The sequence below is a fragment of the Pistacia vera genome, unplaced genomic scaffold (assembly GCF_008641045.1).
Source record: "Pistacia vera cultivar Batoury unplaced genomic scaffold, PisVer_v2 Contig235, whole genome shotgun sequence".
NCBI classification, from domain to species: domain Eukaryota; kingdom Viridiplantae; phylum Streptophyta; class Magnoliopsida; order Sapindales; family Anacardiaceae; genus Pistacia; species Pistacia vera.
This window is the reverse complement of record NW_022196041.1, coordinates 392,689-400,211: the sequence shown is the minus strand read 5'-3', so window position 1 is coordinate 400,211 and position 7,523 is coordinate 392,689. Positions and strand designations below refer to the sequence as shown.

Below are 7,523 nucleotides of genomic sequence, written 5' to 3'. Positions count from 1 at the left end.
ATGAAAATGTTGTATATGTAGTATTATTCCACAAAGTAAATCCCTGAAATCAAATTCCCTAATTCAAAGTAGAGTTAAACGCCGTTCATCCCTAAATCTTGAATCCCTAAACATTTCAGTTTGTAATCTTTTTTCTTGTCTTGAAGTTTTCCCACTAAACATTCTCTTTCTCCCCTCAACACCAGGTGTGGATGGATGTAAAAAGAGTGGCAGAAAAGAGGAGAAATCTGGAGAACTTGAGGAGAAAAAGAAAAGAGGAGAAGAAACGTATTCATCATTCCCTTTTTTTTTTTTTTTTTAACCTTTTCCCCTTCTCTATCCATCCTACTTGTATCCTTTTCAATCAATTTTTTCTCTCCTATTTCCTTTTATGGAGAGAGCTAACTTCTTTTGTTTTTCCCCTTCCAGTTTCCTGATCAACGGAGAAAGTAGAGGAAACAACTAAAAGGAAATGCCGATTAAAATATCTTCTCAGAGTTGTTTTATGCAATGTCTATTGTCATTATCTTTCCCTAATATTACATGTTCGTAGCTGGAGGCTTTCAAAGTTCTTACACTTGAGAAAATAAAATTCTAAACTTGAGCATAGCATTTATACAGTGCGAGTAATACTAGGAAATGGGAAGCTGGGCACCTAAACGTACTGCAGGTGCAGAAATGATTTGGTCAAACAAGCTTTGACCGAGCAGGCTCGAATTTGAGCTCGTCTAGGCCTTCCCACATATCACGAGTTCGAGCTGAGCCGTAAAATTCAAGGCTTGACAGGCTCAACCTGAACTCAAGCTTGAACAGTTTGTAATCGAGTTGAACTCGATTAGCCAAAAACTCGACTCGGTTTGACTGATCACAATCCTTCCGCACGGACAAAATAGAAAAAGGACAGTTCAATTACAAGCTGCTATTTATTGATTCCAACAGCCGAAACGAAAGATGGATGAACATTATCACGCCAATTGTTTGGATGGTATTAATTTGATGGCTGATTTGTTGGTGGCCAGTTGTGTCATGAGAAGTTAATAGATGTACAATAAATGAACGGAGACAGAGACATACTAGCATTAATTGGCTTAACTTCTTGTATATCTTCCTTGTCTTGGAAAATGTTGATGAATGGCGACTACCATTTCGATTCAACAGAACTAGTAGCCGATCGAGAAGGGCTTAGGAGACTTAAGGGTAAGAGTAACTCCTGCAATAGACCTGGCAGCGATAGCTATGGTGATAACAAGGCAAGCAAAAATTAGGATTTGGAGGCAAAGCCATTCTGTGCTCCACTTTGGTATCTTCTTTTGTGCTATGTAAATCTCAACAGGAAAGTAGATTGTGAGTGGCCAAAATCCTAGAGCTCCAAGGAGACCAACTACGTCGTTAAAGAATGGAAGAAGCATCGAAATCACAGTGGTTAGGATCACGAAAATTGTCCTCCAAACCAAATGAAAGAAGTTGAGACTGAAGGGTCTAAATCCTGGAATTGGGATTTTAGTTTCTTTGGTGATAAGGTAGCTGTCTGGGAATCTTGCAATAGCTTGCTTCTCAATGAATGCAAAGAGCGGCCGGCAGTACACTTGGTATGCACCAACAAGGTGGATAACAATGGCTGCATTGATTATGTCAGGAAGCCAGTAAGGGCTATAGAAACTGAAACTAGTGAGGAGATTTCTAGGTGATACGTCTCCAAAGGCGGCACAGCCTGAGCAGCCACAGAGCACGTAGAATATAATTTACTCCAACACTAACTAGTAATACCTTTTTCATTGTCTTTGCTTCTGATGGTGGGGATTTTACTATGTCCTGTTACATACCAATTATACATTAGTTTATATCAGCAACTAAATTATCCCAAAAGAAAAAAAAAAAAAAAAAAATATATGAATATATATATATATATATATATATATCAAACACTTTCGGTTTTGGTATTTATTAGCAATATATATATATATACACACACACCTGAATTTCAATGAGGAGGATGGAGTAAGAATAGGTAAAAGCTATGCCTCCAAGTGCTTGGAAGGTCCTCCATATCTTTTGGGTTTTAGTGACAGCTCCAATGCTTATACCAGTTAAACTTCCCTTGAAAGTTCCACTTTCTGGAAATAAAGTAAACAAAAAATCTTAAGTTAGCTTTTCTATAACCAACAACTTCCTGCAAATTTAATCCAAGCATAGTATTAAATTTGCAACTACAGATGCAGATAGCTATAGTTACTTGCAACTTGAGCAATGCCAAGACCGAGACCAATTATTGAGTAAGTGAAGGACATGACTGCAGCAACAATGGAGAGCCACCATAACTGATCAAAGTCAGGAATTTGAGAGAGAATAATGTGTGCCATGCCAAAACCAATCATATATGGATTGCTATTGATATGGCATGGATTATTGCCACCGCTACTGTGGAAACAGTTTGACCTCTCGATAGCCCTGATTGACCAAAAACCAAAAGATTCATTAAGCCGCTAAAACAACAAACATCAAATTCTATTTAGAATGCTTAGTTGAAAAAATAAATAGAGACAAAAAAAAAAAAAAAACTTACATCATGCTTATATAAGAGGCAATATTGAAGCTAATTGCACCATAAAAAAGATTCAGGTATTGAACAAGCTCGCATATATTACATTTGACTCCACCTGTGGAAAAAAAAAAGAGGAAAAAGTAATTTAGATATTTGAGTGAAAGCCAGTTGCTTAATTGTTAGATGTTTTGACAGTGGTGAAATTTACCAAGGTTGGATCGAACAACGTCCATGTAACTATAGTTTCTCCTGCCATTGACAGGATCCCCTTAACGGTAGCAAGTAGCCAGAAAAGTAGAAGTGTAGTAAGTGACAAAAGAGAACAAGAGTATGGCAGTTGGCCCCACAATCCATCCCAGTTGAGCTGTGGCCCAAGGCAGGGACAAAACTACCGACCCAGCTATTATTAGGTGAACACTTGCAGTCCAAACAGTCCCTAGTTCAAAAACAAAACATAAAAAGAAGAATAATTAATAAACACATTAACAGAAGTACTATTTCTACTTACTAAAAGCACAACATGTTTACTTTTTGTTTTAAGAAAAGTAAATTACCAGTTCACTTGAGGCGGCCATCATAGAAGCGCTTGGAGCCGCCTTGAGCATGCACGTCAAGGGAAAGATCAAAAACTTGGTTCTGATGAAGGTAGTTCTTATTGCCAGTATTCTCACACATCTTTGTTATCACAGAGAGCAGGAAAAATTAGCCTTTCTTTAAGCAACTCTACTTAAAAATTATTAAGTAACTCAATGTTCTTGCACTGTAAATGAAAATCAACAAAGGCAAGCTTCTAAGAAAAGTTGAAAAGAAGAGATATTAGTCTTGTTTCTTTGATGGATCTAAGTCTAGTTATGACTTGATTCAAGTGACACAGATTTTCATCTCCACACCTTTCAGGAGTCATAGAAACCCAAAAGGATTCAGAGCTCTTACTCAAGATGAGTAGGCTAGCTAGCTAGCTATAGCTTGAAAGAGAAACGAAACCAAACAATTAATGTTATTTTTCTGCGGGAGAAAAAGAAATGAATCGAATTCTGTGTACAAAACGAGGCATGGTGTTGAGAATCAAGCTGGCAATATGAGGTGGTAAACTTTGTTATATTCAGTTAGCGCACTGGAAGTTAGTTAGTTGTTTTATATAAAAGTTAGTTAGTAGTTAGTTTATAACAGAATGTATATAAAGCCTTGTAACTGAGTAGAGAAAGTTAAGTTGAATTCAATATTCATTTTCCAAAATTCATCTTCACGAATTTTCCTCTCCTCTCATCTTTCTCTCTTCAATTCATTTTCCCCAAATTAACATGGTATCAGAGCATAATTGGGGCTAGAAGTTCTCTGAGAAAATCGCTAGAAAATTCGAATCAATCAGTGCTCAATTCCTTCGACACTTCTTCTTCGATCATTTCTAAGATTATTCATCAGCTCTTTTCTTTTAATCAAATCAGAGGCAGCTTTCCAGAGGCAGCTTTTTGCTCATTCTTAAATTCAATTGGAGAATCAAAATTTTGCACCTAGATTAATTGAAGATGGCAGCTGATGGCAATAACAGATCTTCTTCAATACGCACAACCACTCAGCAACCTCTAGCTATTGATTTGAACCATCCTTTCTACCTGTATCCTTCGGATACACCAAGTGCAGTACTCGTTTCTTTTCAATTGAGTGGAATTGACAATTATTCTTCATGGAGTAGGTCCATGAAAATTGCTTTATTAGCAAAGAATAAGATTGGATTGATTGATGGCACTTGCACAAAGAACACAGTTTCTGCTAGCTTGCATAATCAATGGGCTAAATGTAATGCCATAGTCCTCTCATGGCTCATGAATTCAGTAACAAAAGAACTCTTAAATGGAATTGTCTATGCTTCAAGTGCACATCTAGTATGGAAGGATTTACAACAAAGATTTGATAAAGTAAATGGCTCCATAATTTTTCAATTACATAGGGAGATAGTCACTCTAGTGCAAGGGACTTATTCGATTTCCACATATTTTTCCAAACTGAAACTGCTATGGGATGAGTATTCATCCATAGTTCAACTTCCAACATGTGAATGTTCCATGTCAAAAACATATGTTGACCACATGCAGAATAAAAAAACTCCTTCAATTTTTAATAGGATTCAATGAAAACTATTTACATGCTAGAAGTCAAATACTGATGATGAGTCCTCTGCCATCTGTGAATCAAGCTTATTCCATACTTGTTACTGAAGAAAGCCAAAGGAGCCTTACAAGTGCTACCCCAACTGAATCATCTTCACTTGAGCCAACTGTCCTCTACCCATCTTCGAATTCCAGTCAACAATCATCAAAATCAAAGAAAAATTGGAATATAATTTGTGAACATTGCAATATGAGAGGTCATAAGAAAGACAATTGCTACAGACTAATTGGTTATCCTGCTGATTTTAAATTTACAAAGAAGAAAAATTTTAATCAGTCTTCTGCCAACAATGTCACTTCTATTACACAGCCAGATACTATTTCCTCTTCCATTGAAAATCAAACTGCTCCAATCTTCTCCAAAGAGTAGTATGCTGAGATATTGAAGTTGTTTCAAAAGGAACCTTCCATGACACCATCAACTGATGCCAATGTCAACATGGCAGGTATCCACTCTTACTTTTCATCACTGCATCATGGAAATTACTGGATCCTTGATACAGGTGCTAGTCACCATATGACAGCATCTTTGGACAAGCTAACAGATTTGATGGTGTCTACTTCTCCTTCTTCAGCCAGGCTACCTAATAGACATCACTCAACAGTTTCTCATATCGGTTCTTATGTGATTGGTCCTAATCAAAGGCTAACTAATGTCTTATTTGTGCTTGATTTCAAATTCAACTTGATCTCTATAGCAAAGCTTACTAGAGACTTAAAGTGTTTTGTTTCCTTTTATCCTGAATTTTTCATATTTCAGGACCTCTCCAATGGCAAAGTGCTGGGGATTGGTAGAGAAGCTAAAGGACTTTACTTCTTCACGCCTTGTCATGTTCCAATAGCTCATCATTCTGTTTTGTATAAATCATTGGGTACTTCTTGTTCAGTTTCTGTAAATCTTTGGCATAAGCGCCTTGGACATGTACCTCATGTCAAACTGAAATATTTTCCTGGAATAAAGTCCATTGTTTCTGGTGACAATATGCATTGTGATATTTGTCCACTTGCAAAACATTTTAGACACCCCTTTCCTCTCAACACAAGCAGATCATCTGCTTGTTTTCATCTATTACATATGGATGTTTGGGGCCCTTATCACACCCCCACACATGATCAGCATAAATTCTTCCTTATCATAGTTGATGATCATTCTCAAATCACTTGGGTTTATCTAATGAAACACAAACATGAGGTCACTATACATATTAAGAATTTTATTACTCTCATCAGAAATTAGTTCTCAACTTGTATTAAACACATTCGAATTGATAATGGCCTTCAGTTTCTCAACTCCCAGTGTGCAGCTTTATTCACCTCTCTTGGCATTTTACATCAAAGAACCTGTGTCCACACTCCACAACAGAATGGAGTAGTGGAAAGGAAGCACATGCATCTTCTCATAATAGCCAGAGTTTTGAGATTTCAGGCCTCCATTCCCATTCAATACTGGGGGGATTGCATACTTACTGCCTGCTATCTGATCAACAGATTTCCTACTGATATTCTTCATGGCAGATCACCTTATGAGATCTTGTATGGTTCTCCTCCACCTAGTGGACATCTAAGAGTTTTTCGCTGTCTTGTCTATGCTTCTAATGTGGCTTCTAGAGATAAATTTGGATTCAAAGTTGTGCATGCAGTTTTCATGGGGTACTCTTCTGTTCACAAGGGATACAAATTACTTAATTTGGAAACCTTTAGCTTCTTTGTCAATCGAGATGTTCAGTTCATTGAGGATTTCTTTCCTTTTCAACAAAAGAATGCTTCACATGTTCCTGTTTTTCTAGCTGATCCGTTCATCACTACTTCCCTTGATATTCTGCCTCGGTCCTTTCAATCAACTCCTGCATCACCAGACACTTTACCTCCACCTTCTTCTAATATTTATACTTCTCCTTCAACCTCATCTGCTCCTTTTTTAGTTCCTATTTCTGTTGATGTTAGAAGGTCTCAGAGACATCATAAGCCTCCTATTTGGCTTCAAGATTATATCACTCCTTCTGCACATTATTCTATCTCCAAGTATGTTTGCTATTCACATCTTTCACCTCCCTATCAATGCTTCTTGTCTCAAATTCAAGAACTAACATCCTTTCATGAAGCTTCTCAAGACCCCAATTGGGTTGTTGCTATGAAAACAGAAATAGAAGCTTTGGAGGCCAACCAAACTTGGACTCTAGTGTCCCTTCCACCTAGCAAACAACCTATAGGCTGCAAATGGGTTTACAAAGTCAAGTATAACTCAGATGGCAGTCTAGAGAGGTATAAAGCCAGGCTTGTGGCTAAAGGTTATAACCAGCAAGCTGGCATTGATTACACATAAACCTTTTTCCCCAGTTGCCACTGTAAGATCAGTTTTAGCTTTGGCTTCCATTCATGATTGGCCTCTCTTTCAAATGGATGTGTTTAATGCCTTTTTATAGGGAGATTTATATGAGGAGGTCTACATGTTTATGCCTCTAGGATTTGACAATCAAGGGGAGAATCACATGGTCTGTCGATTGCTTAAATCCTTATATGGATTAAAGCAGGCCAGCAGACAATGGAACCTCAAACTCACTGATGCCTTGATCAAAAGTGGTTATTCACAGAGTAAACATGATTACTCCTTATTCACCAAACGAGAAGGCAGCAACATTGTCATCTTACTTGTCTATGTAGATGACATTTTGATCACTGGCAGTAGCTTGGAAATGATAGATCAGTTAAAGGGAATTCTTCAAAACAATTTCAAAATAAAAGATCTTGGTCACCTTAGATATTTTCTTGGCATACAAGTGGCCAGATCTTTTGAAGGCATTGCATTAAACCAGAGAAATTCTGCTCAAGAGGAG

The 7,523-nt window shown here is 37.4% G+C and overlaps 1 pseudogene; it reads right to left on the bottom strand.

Moving 5' to 3' along the window:
• Window positions 1-1,139: 1,139 nt before the first annotated feature.
• On the bottom strand, window positions 1,140-3,196 carry LOC116131622 (annotated as a pseudogene).
• Between the last annotated feature and the right edge of the window lie 4,327 nt (window positions 3,197-7,523).